The sequence below is a fragment of the Hermetia illucens genome, chromosome 2 (assembly GCF_905115235.1).
Source record: "Hermetia illucens chromosome 2, iHerIll2.2.curated.20191125, whole genome shotgun sequence".
Taxonomy (NCBI): domain Eukaryota; kingdom Metazoa; phylum Arthropoda; class Insecta; order Diptera; family Stratiomyidae; genus Hermetia; species Hermetia illucens.
The window spans coordinates 110,451,544-110,466,804 of NC_051850.1; the positions used below are offsets into that span (position 1 = coordinate 110,451,544).

General features: G+C 40.4%; 1 long non-coding RNA gene across 1 annotated transcript; it reads left to right on the forward strand.

Moving 5' to 3' along the window:
- Positions 1 to 7,654: 7,654 nt before the first annotated feature.
- Positions 7,655 to 8,398, forward strand: LOC119649940. The gene is made up of 3 exons (XR_005249218.1): positions 7,655 to 7,746; positions 7,801 to 8,012; positions 8,076 to 8,398. It is a non-coding gene; the product is annotated as an uncharacterized LOC119649940 (long non-coding RNA).
- The last annotated feature ends 6,863 nt before the right edge of the window (positions 8,399 to 15,261 follow it).

Consider the following 15,261-nt stretch of genomic DNA (forward strand, 5'->3'; position numbering starts at 1 on the left):
CCCATCGCCGGTCAGGCTCAATATTCTTCGCAACAAAAAGACTAGCGCTCTTCAGCATCTCTCTGACAATATTATCTGGAGAGAGCTCCTCTGTGCCTGCATAAAGCTGCTGACGAAAGTCATCCTACCTTGCATAAGAGAAAAAGGTGTTTTCAGCGTTGTCCACCACACTATTGCCGAACACATAATCAGAAGATTGTGCCTTCCCAATCTCGTGAAAGTAAGACTGAAAACCTCTATGTCCACTTAAAAATTGGATAAGGAAGTAATCAATTTTGCCATGCATTCATCACGGGCAACTTCCTCTACAGATAGCTTTACGTTCCTCAGCAAGAAGGGTAACGGGGATCACTCCAGCGATCACCATCACGACCGGCTCTGAGACATTTACGCAGAAGCTCCGCGTCTCTGCACTTGGGCAAGGAGCTGACGAGGTACCTCCTTGTCAAGGGCGTCAGCGCATACTTCCGTGCCGTAGAGCAGATCGGACTGCATTTCTCCCATAAGAAGACGACTCAGGGCCCAAACTTCCACTGCAAGCCTGTCCGCTGCTGCATTGATTTGCTCGAAAAAGCTTATCTTCGAGTTGAGCATTAAACCAGGGTATTTAGCAATGTTATCTTTAGTCAACTGTGAAAATGGAATGCAGAGTTGGGACTCTCTTTCTGTCAAGATCTCTAACGTCGAACCGATCTTGCAGATGATCCCCTTGTTTTTCATGGTGAGAACTGTTTCTTTGAGCTTTTTTATTGTGAAAAGAGGGCAGTGCGTGTCGCTATCCGTGCTTTTAACATCAACCCATACGGGATGTCTGGGAGATAATGCCCGTGCAATGCAGTCCGTCTGTGCGGTACTTAGTATGTAGGGTTTCCATTGTGCCCCATTTAGCGGGTGACAAGTATATAGCCAAGCCCGCACGGGTCCTCATTTGCTTCGTTAACTAGGTTCTGCCAGCCGGTTCTGCCAGTCGGTTCTGCTTCTAATAATTGTACTGTAGAGTCTCCTTTTCGCTGACGTATACTCCTTGGGGTGTAAACGTTGTGTCAAACGGCGGAGCTTATGACACTCCGTCCATAGGTCGGCAATTTCTGCCATCCAACAGCACATAACACATGTCAACTGCAACATTGCCACCCCCCAAAACGCCAAGCAGCGTGACCCTGCCTGTTCCAAGAGCTTCGACGAGTTTCTCGATATTCACCCTCGCGATATTCCACCCGCAGGGATAGCGCAGGGCTGGTGCATGCCAATAAGTAGCGTCAACCACTTCGAACTCGATATACTGATGATCACTTGCCGAGACGTCTTCCAGGACTCGCCACCTGTCCACCGATGGTGCCAGAGATTCCAAAGTAAAAGTTGTATCAGGGACGCTTCTCTCGCAGTCATTCTGTCGGTTTTGGAGAACAACACGAAGTTGAACCTAGTCCGGTATTGGTCCCTGATTAGAACTAGATCAGCTTCTACCTGCACAGCGAACTGTGCTAACAACTCGTGGGCGGTTGTCCTCGGACGCTTGTTAATTTGTAGTATGCGGATTATGCTAGGCCTTTCTGGTTCCACCCTAAAAATTGGGCACCACCCCGTATCCGGACCCCCGCCTGGTGACCTACCTGACCGCATCTCCGGCATGCTGTCCTTCTGTTGGGCCCTTGAACCTTGCTGACGTGTTTCGCATTCGTACCGCGCATACTACACATCCAATTTGGATTTTCCCGCTGTTAAGAATTTTTCTTACATATTGCCTATTCCACCACAGCAAGTTTTTGGTGTCGAGCATTCACAGAAATGATACCTATCCGGGCATTGGTTACCTCAAGACATTCACGCTTTATGGCCTCGTTCACTTTGCCCTTCCCGGAAGGCAGCCAAGACTTCGGATTTCTAGAGTGCAGACAGGCTCTAGACTAGAAACGAAAGCCTTCTCCTCAGTATCTCCTTGACCGTATCGTAGAACGTACTCTTGCTAGTCGTCGTCGATGTCCACTTCTCGTTCATTTCTGTTTTGTTTTTCGATGCCATGGCCACCGTAATTCGCATTTGCCTGCGTTCGACATGCAAGTTGCTTGCTCCGCCACTGCTTAAAAACTCCCATATTTGATTATAGCTCTCGGCCATATACAATATATCAAAAGTTCAAACAGTTTCTTTACAACTATAGTTCTACTAGCATTAACTAATTCTGGGAAAAAGCTCCAAAAACCAATGATCTTTAAATCTTAACGTAACTAAACATATAGACTAAAAATTAATGATTAGAGCTTCCACTAGAGGGTTGTTGGAGCTACGAAGAGCTAATAATTTGACTAATTTCACATTCGCTAGTGAGTGGAGACGGCGTATTGAAAAATAAAATGGCTTATTTATTATGTTCTTCAAGCATTTGTTTTGAAGGATTTGAAGCTTCTTTAAGTGCACGGCCGCGCTGAGACCAAACAGGATCTCCATATATAATTATTAGCTGCGTAATTGTTCTGAATATGATTAACTTGTTATGAGTGGAGAGTCTCGATCTCCTGGTAATTAATAGGTACAGCGTCTGGATTGATTGGGAGATTTTACAACAGCTGTAGTTAGCGTTATCTTGGTAAGTTACTGATTTACTCCAATCGACCTGTTCACCGAGAGTATTTATATGGGGATTAAGCAAAAATCGAGGGGCCCATCTTTTGATGAAAAATATATGATAGTTTTCGGTTTTGATGCGTTGATTCTAATTCTCAATTTGTGAAATAAATCTCGGAGTGTTTCTAGTTACAATTGTAGATTATTATTTTTATTATGTGCCATCAGCATACATTGCTAGGCTGCAATTTAGGTCCTGAGGAATATCCGAAGTCTAAATATTATATAGAAACGGACTTATACATGAGCTCTGAGGGACGCCACCAGATATATTATAACTGTTTGAAAATCACGACGCAACAATTTTAATTACATATGTCGGAAGGGAAGGAGAGGGGACTGCTGAATAATTCTTTCATCTCTACCACGAAAACATGAAACAGAGCCAAGTTTTAATAATCAAAGTTTTCGCGACAGCCTCACTTCCTTGTAAGTTGGGGGTTAAGAAAAAAATCAAAGGCCTCCTTGCTTATTGTAAGGGGTGACTTAAAGGGATAGACATTTTTGGGCTCCCAACCTGCAAATTTTGAAACTCTACTGTCATCGAAACGTCAACAATGCATCGGAGCGGGAACTACCTCGGCAATAGTAGGAAGGCTTCTTCTGCGAGCAATTAAACACAGTTCAGAGGAAGCTTCTTAAAGCTGAAATTGTGATCGCGATGTGTGATCCGAATGCCAGGATGGGATCTGACAACACCTTGCTCGGACATGTGATGGGGAAGCACGGTCTTGGTGACCTTAACATTAATGGTGGGATGTTCGTGGATCTCTGCAACTTACAACGCCTCGACGTTGGTGGCACACTGTCTGAGTACAAAGACTGCCATAAGGTCAGTTAGATGTTAACTGACCGACGTCGTATAAGCACCCAGATCGACTACTTCGCGATCAACAGTAGATTTAGTAGTTGTCTTCTGGAGGTGCATAACGAGAGAGTCGCTGATATCGGCCCCGAAAGGAATCATCATCTGATGGTCGCTTACGTTCGCTTGCGCGTTTCGTCCGCCACTTCTCGCAGTGTAAAGGAGCTGCGACCGCCTAAGTTCAACATCGACCACTTGTATGACGCAGCTGTCGCTCGACAATGGGAGAGCTATCTTGCTGATTAGACGGCAGATCCACTGAGTAACACGCCTGAGCATATTGATGAGCATTGTGCCGCCATAAAAAAAACGCTCTTTTCTCGGGTGCCGCAAAGGTCGTCGGCCACGTCCCGAAAGGGCGTCATAAAATCTAGCTGACGGCGGAGTCGTGGAAGCGGATCGATGAACGAAAGGGGTTAAATGCTCGTAATGCTCGTAAAGTGCTCGAATTCCGACACCGAGCAAAATCCCGAGAAAGTCATGGTAGTGTACGCCGCGACAAGAGAGAATTTGCTATTGCGGTGGTCAGGAAAACAGAAGATGCCACAGATCGCAATGACTTCAGAATTGTATACCGCATTATGCAAATCTGTGAAAGACGTTAAGACTGTTCCTCCAATCGGGAGAGAAAACTTTTCGGTCATCAATGCACTCAAATGGAGTAAAGTCGCTGGGCTTGACGGTCTCCCCGTAGAGTTACTTATCGCTGCACCTGCAGTTACTGGTGATCTGCTGCTTCCACTCGAATGGAAATCTTGAGAATGCGAAACCTTTACCAGACAGTGGAAGAAGGGGATGATCGTCAAGATCCGGAAAAAGGGCATTCGTTTTGAGTGGGACAATTCGATATATAATAGCTAAAATAATCCTGGAACGCATCAAAGAACATCTCGAAAGCTTGATCGACAGAGGCTGGGTTCCGTTTCGGATCCTCCTCCATCAACACCCCACGGATCATTTTGGAGCAGGTTTCTGCGGACGGCATCACCGAACTAGATGTTGCCTGACGCATTAACAGCGGTAGACCCGCTTTCATTACCTGCCTAAAATCCGAAAATGAACTTATCACAACAATAAGATCATGCTGAGATTGTTGTGTGCAAGTGTTCTTTCTGTGCCATTATATGGGCAATAGCACATGGAAAGTTAACTCCTTTGTTTTTAAAAAAATCCAAGTTTTCGTCAATGCCCGTCTGGGTCTTATCATCGGAGTACGCTGGCTCGACACTATCTAAAACAAACGACTTGGTCAGCGCACAGGCTTGGCACTTGCATGCGATGTGATAGGAAGACGGGAGTGGAATTGGATAGGTCACACATTAAGCAGGGGCGACAATTACATTGCGGGCTATGACATGCAGTAGAATCTACTCTCCCAAGATGGCCGGCATCATTCCCGTGCTACGCAAACAGAACCGGTACATTTATTTCGAAAACTGCGAGAAAAAGTTCATGTCACGAAGAATAGATCCACAAACGCGAAGGGTTTCAGTTTGGTATTTGAACTTCAGGTACATGAACTATACGATGCTCCACTTTTTCTCCTAGAAAGATTGAAATTCAGTCAAATGAGGAAATTGTAGAGCGAAATTTTTGTTTGGAGAAGAACAATGATGGTCTTCCACTCTTACAAAAGTAGTACAAAAAATCGACATGAACCGAACTGGCTCGATGCAAATTTCCATAATCATCTGTGCTGACGAAACACCGCACACCTAAGAAATAACCAAATCAAAAACAGAAGAATCCGACGAAACCGTTTATGAATGAAGACATATGCAACGCTGCGCCACCTAATGTTGAACTCTCAGAAAAATCAAATGTGTATTTGACGGTAGAGTATTAACGAAGCCTGGTGATGCGCTCAATGCGCCATACGTTTCATATTATAATACTGTTTTATATTACTTATAAAACTACGCTATATAGAAAACATGAAGTTGCAGGACCGGGCTTATATCTTTCCGGAGCAAGAGTCATGGGTTCGACCTAGCAAGATTTTTGTGATGTCGGGTCAGGGGGCTAGGATCTTTTATGATGAAATATGTAAAAACTATTAGAAACAAACATACTCAGACAATCCTGTTCCCAAGACATAGTTGTCGTTCTCTTACAATTCCAGAGTAATGACAAAAGGAGAAATCCCAAAGTCTTCGCTGTGCACTTATCCTAGTTTTATTAATTTTCGTATTCTGTGCCGATGCAAGAACTGCGTTCTTCATAGATTGTGATCCCAACTCGTTGCAGTAGAACTGCAAAAAATCAGGAAATCATCTTGACAAATTCTAAATTGTATTTATAAAATAGATAAGGGATGAGTCCACCAATTTGCACACTTCTAGAAAACCGAATGGTACTTTCAAAAACTCCAAAGGTGAGTCCGGGACAATAGGTGACAAAACCCGGAGGTGAAGAATTAGCGGTTTCTGCCAGCCTATCAAAACGAAACTCTTGCAAAAGGATTTGGACCTTTACTATACCATCTTTTCAGCATTCATTCCAGTGATACTCATTCACAGTTAAGTCGACTGGTATCCGACATTAAATTACGATACAAATTCCACTGCTACCAGTTGTTGACTGACTCTGGGTAGGAGGCGATAACACTTCTGTGGAACATGTTGATTCACTCACTACTATGTGAGTTATTAACGCTGCCAATTTGGGTGGACGCTTGTTGCTATCACTAGGCCTATGATCCCCTGTGCACCCGTACTGGGCTGGGGTAGAGTGAGAAACTGTAAACTAACCTCACTACGAAGGACTGTATGGCTGGGTATTACATTCAGGGCGGCTCTGAGTGCATTACTCAATTTGCAGCCATTTGGTATATATTCAGAGAACTTGAGACCGGCACAGAGCATAAGAAAAGTTACCGATGGAACTGAATTCAGTTTTAGATCTTTCGAACAAATCGAGTAAGCGTTTTCGTAGGAACAATATGCAACCGTTTTTCAGGCCATCCTAAGAGCTGCCACTTCAAGCGATTGAAGTATAGTCATTTAGGTAATTTGGACCCTATTTCTAGATTCAGTGCTGTGGAAGGGGAAGGGATCTTGAATTCCTTAGCAAAAGCGGATTCAATTTCTCACTGGGCGAGACCGGAACCAGCAATTAGAATGTCAGTAGCATGGGCTAATGCCGCTATCGACAATTAGGAACAAGCTTGCTATAATACCTCCATAATGTTCCTAGACAAACCAAACTTTTCTTGTAAAACAAAAAAAAACCTGTTTTGCAGTATTGTGAGCATTCTGACTGGTTAAAATTCACTATATTTCACCAATAGGTTATATTTTACAAACAGTTTATCTGCGACTTAAAAAAGCGGAATTGATGAGAATGAAATTCTGAGAGAAAATAGAATCTAAGTTGCTAACTCTAAAAAAATATTTGGTCCACATAAATTGGCATGATGTGAACTACGAAACTGCAAGGTTGCAATTTGAATCTCACTGGTGGCAGAGGGACTTGTATCGCGACTGAATGTCAGATGCCAGTCAGCTCACCTGTGAATGGATACTTAATCAGGGTAATAATCACGGCTGGTGACCACATTCCGTCCTGCTTTGTACTGTAGACCAATAGTGTAAGACATTTTTTACGAAAACTAACGTGGGTCCCCTTAATTTGGACTCACTCCACATTCCTGATAGTTATGTATAATTTCTAGCTTATTTACATGCTAGTCTCAATATTTAAGGAATATTATTCTAAACAAATGGCTGTATTTAAATAAAATTGTTTTTAATGTCAATAACATTTTTTGATTTTCCATGAACTTACCTCTTAAATTTGCCTGTGGAGTTAGTATTTATTGGAACTGAATTTTAGTGGTGCCACAAGAATTATGTAAACAGAAACATACGCTTTAATTCTTTCTTCTGTTAAGTAAATAGATAACTATTGTATATAACTCATTATCATTAAAAATACGTCAAAGTAATACTTAAACTATTTGTTACTCAAACTCGATTAGATTAGATAGGTAAGATAGAGAGATAACATCTGTACATGTAAAATCATAATCATTTAGAAAATTTCACTTTAGTGTCTGGAAGAATCTTATTTTAAATCAAACGGGATTGACATTGCAGTCGTTTTTTACGAAATGGTAAAATCAATCATAATTTAGTTGCTTTTCAGCATCAGTGTTAGTATAATCTTGATTCAATATTATGAAGTACAGATTTAATTTTAGTGGCCGGGCTATGCTTGATTTTGATTTATCTCTTGGGCAGTTGCTATGAATTGTGGTATTATATTATAATTTGTTAAAGGGAAACTACAAAAAAAAATCTTTTTGGCAGCTTAGGCAATTAGGCACTTATATGCAGGTGATTAATGGAATGGTCTCCGTTCGATATCGTGTCGAAAGTTACTCACTGGATTTGCGTCAACCCACCTTGCCGAAAGTTTTCAGTATCGGAAATCATAAGAAATGATTTATCTGACACTCCCATATGTTATTAAACAACCATTGTGGAATATTCGTCTCCTGGCGGTTGTCTTCATTTCACATGTATGGGTCTCATTTTGCCATGGCTCTCAGCAATCGAAAAATTAATTTTGGCATCCTTGAAAGTATCTTTGCAGAAAGCTGTTAGTCGACGCAAAATTTGACGCAGATTTTACGCCCTCCCACTGGAACAATTTTATAACAATGCATCTGCTCGGGCACTTTAAAGCGAAAAGCCTGATTCATATTTGGTGCGATCTCGTATTTAAGCCCTTCGTGATATACCGATTAGAATGCTTTCTTAATGTCGAATATCGAATCCCGCCGATTTCTTTTCCTGAAGTGCTCTTCGAATATTGTTCGTTACTCTCTGAAGCTGGTTTTTGGTTAGCAGGCCTGACAAGTGAAAGGTGGAAAGGGGGCCGAATAATTTTCACCCAGGTCCAAAGACATAAACCATGTAAAATACCTAGAATGTTTTGACAATATAGATTTTTAAAAAAAGGGGGTTAATGTGAAGTAAAATGTCGGTTAAAAAGTGGTCTAAAATCGATTGTTTTATTTTTGACTGAAACCCTCTGTGATTGTAGAACAAGTGAATTTTATCAAACTTTCTTAAGCATAAGCCTACAACTTCATCACAACCAATTTTGTTTATCTTTAATTATTTTATGAACATTGCACTGTACTCTGCGGCAAACAAGGGGAAAACTTTTGGAATATGGACATCAGTTGCACCATCTTTTGTTCGACTTTAAGGCCGGCCGCCTATGATGGCGCAGCGAGGGTAAAACTGTGGTCATGAGAGAATTCTGTATCCCGATGAAATTGATAAGACTAACTAGGCCGACCCTGACCAATGTGCGAGGCTAGACAAAAGCAGCAGGAACACTCGCGAGACCATTCGACATCAACAACGGTCCAAGACAAGGGGGGTCATCTTAACCTGGCCCTCGAGAAAATGATTCGTGATACTGTGATCAATGCGAGAGGCACTATCCTCATTTGTTGGTTGCCAACAGAGCCTATTTCAGATTATAAAAAGTGTTTCGCTCGAAACGTCTCATCATAGGGTCAAAGCTCTTACTGTACGAGACAATGATCTTTTCAGTCCTCCTGTATTCCTCGGAGACCTGGGTTCTTAGGAAGAAAAATTGCGAACTCTTGGCCGCATTCGAGAGAAGAATCCTCCGAAGAATTTTTGGCCCCCATACATGCGATGGACGATTCCGCAGCCTACAACCTACAGCCTACAATTTGGTTGTGGATAAAATCCGACTCAACAGGTTGCAGTGCGCGGGTCATTTAACCAATATGGATGATGATGATCTAGCCCGGAGAGTCTATAAGGGCAATATCTATGGAAGAAAAAGAAGACGAGGCAGACCCTGCCTGAGATAGAACGATGACGTAGGACGCCAGACAGCTTTTAGGGATATCAAATTGGAGAACCTCGGAGCAAAACCGGAATGCCTGGAGTTCCTTAATAGGGCAGGCCTAGACCGAATACCGGTTGTTGCGCTGTTAATGATGATGATTTTAAAATTGAGTTTGTTGAATTTATGCTGAACGGTCTCCCGGTTTTGCGTCTCCCGCTGCCTATTGATTTCGCTTTCTAGACCGCCAGGACATCTATTCTATACTTTTGACCTTTTCGCGGTGCTGTAAGAGCGCCTGTTGTGAACAGTGGGTGCAAGTTTTAGGTTCAAAACTTGTTGTATTTTCGGTCCGATTCAGATTAGAGGCTCACATTTCAAAACAATGTAATACTATTAACAGAATGGCAATCCCTTGCACAGTACACGGTAAAAAAGTGCCAGCATCTTACGGAGACAGTCGATTATCGTTTTGCTATTACCACTAACAGATTAAAGAAGATGAGACGATAAGTACAGAGTCCTGAGTGTCCACAAAATCAACATTAGGCTTGGCACCCTGTAATGACTTATATGAATTTACGATTGTCAAAAGACCATCCTTAGTGACCGAAGACGACCAAAATGGGAGAGCTAACTGAAAAGCCCGAAAAGATAGCAAAATTGACCGTGACCGCATTCTATCGACACGTGCTTGCACACCTTTGTACTAGCCAGGCTCGGGAATGGGAGTCCTTTCAACGCTTCAATCAATGGGAATGGAAGTCCTTTCAACGCTTCAATCACTCATGTGCCATTGGATAAAATTCACATGTTTCTTCCGGTGCGTCGGTCCGCACCGAATCCTGAAAAATAAATTAAACACGAGATTCGTAAGACTCCGGGCCCGAGTGCCACAGTCAAAAAGGGGTGATCCACGACAGATGACATACTCGATTATTATTTCCCCTGCCTCAGATGTATATAGGTTCCCACCCTACCTTGACATCCTCAGGGCATGTTATTGGAGGATGACCCATAACTATTTGAGTTGCGCGAGGCCAGAGAAGGGTAGGGAAAGGGGAATCCTCAAATCAGAAGTGTGTAGAAATAATTCATTACTCCGTTTCTCCGTTCAATGAAGAAAAGAAAAAAACAGAATCGTAGAGAACAAAAGAAAAATATAAAACGATAAAATAGTAAATTATAGTAGAGGGTAAAATTAATATATAAAATAATAAATAAATGAAAAAACAAATAAAAGGAAGCCTAACCACAATTCAATAATCTAGAATAGAATTAGGTAATAAAGTAATAATAATAAAAACTTCGCCGCAGCCAGTCGCAAATCCGGTTGTGAAACGAAGAGGGATGGTAGCTTCAGTCTGAATGGCTGTACCCCACCGCAGCGTCTCAGAAGGTAGGTGAGGAAAGTGCAGGAACTTTGCAGTTTTGCAGATTACTCACTGAGGAAGTCATCATCCCACCTGGCAGTTAGGGATAAAACGCACCATTAAAAATGAGTAGAAGGAGAATTTTAAGGTCCAGTATTTATAACCGGCGGGAGTCGTCTGACATGGTGACTGAGCCGGACTTCCGTAATGGGCAGCACGGCGCTGAAACCACTAGTCGTGGGGCCGTTCGACGTCTAGGCGCGCACAATGACCAGGAACATTGCGCCGCCTGCTGCAGCTGTTTCGCCACAAGCAGCGGATGTGGACTGAAGAAATGAACCTCTTTATCATCCACTCCTACTACGAAATAATGGCGGGGGCAGGTACAACATCTTACCACTTCTTGTTCCACCAGAGATTCATCAGGCATTTCCCGCAATTCGCGCAAGAGCAGCGAGTCGCATACTCGCAGCGACATAATCTCGTCCATCATCAGGAAGCTTGTTCGACTTGATGTCATCGCGGAAACAGATGACCGAGAGTCGATGAGGGCAAAGGCGGCGGCATCAACAATTTAGGGCATACCCTTTGTAAACAAAAAAGTATTGGGCCTTATGAAAGATGAGAATATCGGAAAAATTATGACTGAATTCGTTGGTTTACGCTCAAAAATGTATGTCATTCGTGTAGCGGATGAAGATAAAGTGAAAAAATCTAAAAGTGTCAAAAGCTATGTTGTAAAAAAGAGATTATCATTTGATGATTTCATAGACTGTTAAAAAACAACACTCAAAAGAAGAGAAACCCCACACAATCTCAGAAACACAAGGTGAGTTCAGTAAGACAACTCAAAATTGTCCTGAGCGCTAACGACGATAAAAGGTTTATGATAAAAGATACTTTTAAATTTCTTCCGTGGGGTCGTTATAGTGTTATGAATGCAGGTATAAGTAATAAAGTAGCAAATAAGGAAATATTGTAAACTATAAAATGTTCTTTTAAATTAAAAATATGAATTACTTAATAAATTCAATAAATAAATTCGTTAGTTTATCATATTAGTTTTATTATTTTGAAGCTTAATATACCCTATACTTCCTTCAACAGATATTGAATAAGTAGCAGCTTTTCCATTCTCAAATAATAAATTAGATATAGATATAGTACGAACATACGGACTGGCCCGATTAGTCATCTTAAAAAGGGAAGACATTGAATTATGTATTTACTGGATACAAGTATATTGCAGCAGAAAATTATGCTCATACGGCTGACATGAATATTCCGCGTATATTGTAGTATTGTGCAGCAGGGAAAAATTAACAAAAAATTTCATATGCTGTTATTCATAATTAAACATTTACACACATGGGTCTCAGGCAACCTCTTTAGGAAAATTCTTATTCTAGCTTAAGTGGAGATGCTAATTGAAACTCAAAATAAAATATCTTAGCTCAGAACCAATCGCAAATTAACTGCTCTACATTGAGCTTTCAAATGGGATTGACAAAGGTAGCGCCATCTATTGAGTTGACAAATCACTGGAAATATCCACAGCGAAGAACGATGTTGCGAAACTATTTCACAATGTAAAGCATTATTACGTAATGGGGATTTTGGCGCAGAACCGGCATAGCTATACTACTTACCTTGTCACCAGCATGACCATTAATAAAAAGTCAAAGAGTACTCTTTATTACTTGAGAGCCAAAATGAACTCGAAGGTTATATCATAGTTTAAGGTAGAAGAGGCTATCCTGGAACATCAGGCCGTCAAAGTTTGGTTATCGCGCGCGAGTTAGGTATCAGTTTTCGACACTTCTAAACTAGTAACTATTACAAAGTATTGATTCTCTTCGATATTAGTATTATTACTCAGTAATTGTGATGGGTTCTGATAAATCAAGTAAGAAAGCCTTTATTTTGATAAACCTCATGTGATTTTCCCTTCATTTTGTCATTTTTTGAACAAGTCAAAATAAATAAGTTCTTTTCCTTAAGGGGAAAAAGGGCCGGAAAATGGATTTTTTTAATTTTTTTTTATACTGTACATGATTCTGATACGGTAAGAGAAATATTGTCAGAAAATTTGAGGCCATTGGGAGCTAAACTTTTCGAGTTATGGACAATTGAGCCTCCTTGACCTTAAGAAGACGAAAATCGCTTATGGAAAACAAAACGCAAAACCCAGGCCGCTTTTAAAAAATGAGAAAATTCGTAGGATGAAGTGAAAATATGCTTTGGACCAGCTGCAGGCGCGCTGTTTTATGGAGTTGGAATCGATTATTCTATGTAATCTAAAAAAAGTTTCTTCGACTTATCCATGGATCAAACTTTAATCGCGTTTTTTAGTCTGTTAAGTCAAATTTTTTCGAAAACCTCTGAACCGATTTCGCTTGAACTTTACACACTTATTTAATATACTAAATATTCAATGCTGAACAAAAGATTTATTTTTATTCCAATTATAACTTATTTTTTTAAATTAAAAAAGGAGCCCTTTTTGGCAAAAAAACGATTTTCATGTGCACCTTTACCAAAAATGCAAAAATGAATATTTTGTTAATTCTTCCATTCAAATTCAACATATGCACTAAAGAAATCTTTTTGTTCTTTTTTAATTTCGCAATTATGAGTTATCCTGACTACCAAATGGAAACTGTCTCTTCGAGCTGGCTCGGTTCTTAGCTTAATAGCTCTCAATACCTTTTTACGAAAATTTTGTATAAGTTAAAAGACGTTAGTTAATAAGATAAGGAAATGTTAAAAAAAAATCCCCTTTTCTTGTATTTCAGACCTTTTTTCCCTTAATTTTAATTTACAAAAGTGCTTCTAATAAACTTCACAGCTAGTCCCAGTTACGGTTTCTTTTACGTTGCAAAATTTACATATTTAGTTATAATACTAAAAATTCGGCTCTAGCTCCCACTAATAAACAAATAACAGGCACTCTTACTCAATGCTGGTAAAACAACCAAATTATTGTGTATAACGCCCACAAAAACGGAGGGAAAAGAGGCAGAAAACAGAATTTTTCGTAGTTGAAATCGAAAATAAAGCAAACTTGACTCATTAAAAGAAACATTTTTTTTCTATTTCAAACGAGTCTTGGTTACAAGGATCGCCGGGATCATGATCCTTTTCAAGATTTAAGAGAACGAGTAAAAGAAGGAAAATTAGAGAAGTTTATGCCATCCTAGGTGATGAAGTTATTGTTCATGCAGCTCAATCACTACTCCAAAGAAGTGGAAATAGAGATGCTTCACAGATACTCAAAAATATCAAAAATTCTCCAATACATTCCAATAAATGCAGGTGAGCATATTCGAAAGCAGACGAAATAATGTCCCCGCTTAAACCATTGGAAACTCTTCAATTTTTTATTGATGGCGATTTTACCGCACGACAATGAGAATTATTGAGGGAAGCGAATAAAAGCATTATCCTTGACGTAACCTTTTGTTAAGGACAAAAAAAATGTTACGTACCCAAGGACTCCTAGCAAAGTTTACATTATGCACTGTTCCTGAAAGAAGTGCTGATAGCGCCCAATGCCAATGAATGAAGGTCTTTAAAGATGATTCTGAATTGGGGTTATAATGGTTCTCAACAAAGAAAATGGAAGCAGAAATTTGATAGAAACCTCTTAATGAGTTCGTTGACGGAAAAAAAGCTGCGAAAGTTGTGTGCCAAAAACCAACGCCATCCTCAACAGAATTTAGGAGACGTAACTTAAATGTATATATATGCTTTTAGTATGTACACTATTCACTACTTTCTGATATGAATATTCGATATAAATTCGATAAATTTACACAAAAGAGACAAATTTGACCTACTATAAGTTCGTTATTATAGATTTGTTTTTTCTTTTATGTACCGCAATTTTACGGGGAGTTTTCACTCAATTTCGGAAAATAAAATAATTTGTTTGTGAACATCATAAAGGCTAAAGAAAAAGAAGAAGAAGATATCAAAACGAGAAGTCATGAAGTCATGAAGTACATGAACTATCATGATGCTGTTCAGAAATTTTGTTTCGATAGTTTCTGTGCATGGGTCCTTCAAGTAATTGGCTCCTGCGGGCCCCCGCACACCTCGTCTTTGTACTCAGTATTAAAACTAATATCGCCGCGGCCTTTCATTTGATAACCCATAACATGGCCATATTCGATGAGAAAGGATTTTTCATCTTTTAGGTATATGTCTCCCCCCCCCCCCCTAAAGTTCAACATGCAATAATATAATTCACCACATGTGTGGGCGTTTACAGTTCCTACCTTCTCTCTCAAATTGCATGTCAATCAGTACTGCCGTTTCTGAGAAAGGTGCGCGTGGCAAACAGACAGACAATGAATCGATTTTAATAATGTTTTGTTTTCCCTTCGAACATGGATTGATTTGTTGCCAATAATTAAAACCCCGCCGTAACTGGCACTGCGCTACTGGTTTATGCACTCATATCAGTAAAATACAAGACCTATTTATCACCTCTGCTACAACTCCTGGAGTGTCATCCCGGTCACGATAGGACCAGGTATCTACCGGTAAGGCTTCGTGACT